This window comes from Agelaius phoeniceus, chromosome 7 (genome assembly GCF_051311805.1).
Source record: "Agelaius phoeniceus isolate bAgePho1 chromosome 7, bAgePho1.hap1, whole genome shotgun sequence".
In the NCBI taxonomy this organism is placed as follows: Eukaryota; Metazoa; Chordata; class Aves; order Passeriformes; family Icteridae; genus Agelaius; species Agelaius phoeniceus.
In genome coordinates, this window is record NC_135271.1 from 6010001 (window position 1) to 6012500 (window position 2500).

At 70.0% G+C, this 2500-nt stretch overlaps 1 non-coding gene across 1 annotated transcript; it reads left to right on the forward strand.

The window, feature by feature from the left end:
• Positions 1-1826: 1826 nt before the first annotated feature.
• On the forward strand, positions 1827-1979 carry LOC143694578 (5.8S ribosomal RNA). The gene has a single exon (XR_013183160.1). It is a non-coding gene; the product is annotated as a 5.8S ribosomal RNA (ribosomal RNA).
• Positions 1980-2500: the final 521 nt, after the last annotated feature.

Here is a 2500-nt window from a genome sequence, read left to right on the forward strand (position 1 = left end):
GTCATGGGTCTGGGCTACTGAGGGAAACCCCTGGGCCCCGAGAAGGACATGGCTGTGGTGGCGGCAGATGTCGGGCGCGCCCCCGCTGGTGGACACTCCCCCAAGGGTGGCAGCTGGGGAGGCACCCTGGCGGGGCCATGCAGGTCATTTTCCTTGCCCCAGGGCCAGGTACCTAGTGATCTGTGCCTCGGCGGTCCCCCCAGGTTTTTTCCCTCAGCCTTGTCAAATGCTGCGGGTTTGCGGAAAGGGGCCGGCGGGGCCGGGCGGCGGTTTAAAGACTAGGGCAGCTCGGCGTGGCCCGCCATGGCGGCTGCGGTGGCGGCGGCGGCGGCAGGCGTGCCGGGCGGTGGCCGTGCAGGGCGCCACTGAGGGGTGGGGAGCAGCTACTCCCACCGATCCCCTGCGGTGGTTGTCCCGTCGCCACCGGCCGCGCTCTTCCGTCGCCGTCCTTGTCCCGCCGCGCACCATGGGGGTTAACCGTGCCACGCCGGGGAGGGGCGCCCTGCCTCCCCCTCTCCATGGCCCAGCCTCGGTGGAGAGGCCGCGGCGTGTGGTCGGCCATGGGGGCCGACCCGCTTGCCTCGTCGTAACGGGTGACGCTGGCAGAGAGCGCGCGCTCTCTGCCCTTCCTCGGCCGTGGGGTCGCGGCTGCTGGGGCCCGCCCGTGCTCTTTCTCCTTGGCCCGCTGCCGCGGTCTCTGGCACGCGCGGCGCCGCATCCGGCGCCTCTCCTCCCCTTAACAGTTTTTTCTCCTCGAATGCACAGCGGTAGCGCCGTCGTCCACTGGCCGACCCCTGGCTCGACCGCCCGCCCGCTGCTGGGGAGCGAGCGCTCGCCAGGCCCTCCGGCAGCGGAGGCCCGGGAGCACGCGCGACCCCGTGCCGAGCGGCGGCGGCACCGCTCGACGGGTGTCTCTCCCTGCGGGGACGGTTGGCCGGAAGGCGCCCGCCATCGCCCGGCCACGGTCCCGTCCCGGGCCCCGCTTGTCAAGTCCTCCATCACCCTTTCCGGCCGCGTGTGGGCCGCAGAAAGGCATGCGAGGTGGCCGCGGGGGCACTTCCCCCTGCCCGGTCTCTGCGTGCCTGAGGCAAGGGGCCCCGGCGGTGCGGCGGTGGCGGTCCCGGGAGCGCGGCCCCAGCAGCGGCGGGGTCTGCTGTCTGGCAGGCCACGGGTTCTGGCGACGCCATCTCGGGTCTCAGTGGCGCCCGCCTCCGGGGCCGGCGGCGGAGCGTGTCTGCTGGTCGCTCGCCCGCCTGGCAAGGGAGCGGTCCCGCGGGAGGTGCATTGGTGGGGGCCGGTCGCCGTCGCGTACCGTCTCAAGCCGGGGCAAGGCCATGAACTGGGGAAAGAGAAAAGCCGGCTGCACAGCAGTGTGGCAATGCTGCACGAGGCCCGCGCCGTCGAGGACTGAGGGAAGCCGGCGTGTGCGGGGCCCGACGGCCGCGCGCCCCTGGCCGTGTGCCGTGTGTGTTGTGTGTGTAGTCCCAAGAAAGCGAGAAGTGGGTGGGCCACCATGCTCCCCCACGTTTTGGCGCAGGCCACGTGGCCCCCAGCACGGAGGCCGGGCCGAGCCCGGGCGCCTAGGCCGCCTCCGAAGGACGGCGTTTGCGAGGTCGGCATCTCCCCTCGCGGGGGGAGGCGGTTGGGGGCACGGGCTCCCCCGCCTCTTGGCCGGCCTTCAGAGCGTGGGTTCCTCCAGTTGTTTTTTTTTCCCCTTTTGTTTCTGTGTGCTCGTACAGTCGAAGCCAGGCGCGTGCCCACGCGTCCTCGGCGCCAGAGTAATAAAAAGGGGCCCGCTTGGCGTGAGCAGTGCCCGAAAGGCAGACGACTCTTAGCGGTGGATCACTCGGCTCGTGCATCGATGAAGAACGCAGCTAGCTGCAAGAATTAATGTGAATTGCAGGACATATTGATCATCGACACTTCAAACGCACTTGCGGCCCCAGGTTCCTCCAGGGGCTACGCCTGTCTGAGCGTCGCTTGACAATCAATCGCCATCCAGGGGCTACGCCGGTGGTGCAGCTGGGGTCGCTTTGCAGGCCCGTCGCCCGCGGCGGGCAGTGGCAGCAGCGGCGTCCCGCCAGTGCCCGGAGGGAAGGTAGTCAGGGGTTCGGCGATGGAAGTGTTTCCCTAGGCGGCCTCGATACCTTCCCTGTGGCTCGGCAGGCATCGTCGCAGTTGCAGTCGTCGTCGTCATCATCGCCGCGCAGGGCCTTCGTCCCCCTAAATGCAGACTCAGGGAGCGCTTCGGAGCGAGCCACTCGCGGAGTGAGCCACCAGGGCGGAGCTCGTCCTCCCCAGGACCGTGCCGTGGATGCGGTGGCGCGGCAGCCTGTGAACAGCGAGAGACAGCGTTGAAAGGTGCCACCGAGGGCCGAGAGAAAGAGAGAGGAGGGTGAGAAGGGGAGGCAAGGCGCGGGCCTCACCCCTGGCCTCCCCCCACTGCGTGGGCGGCTGTCTGCGGGTGGGTACCGCAGTGGTACCATGCCGTGCTGCTGCA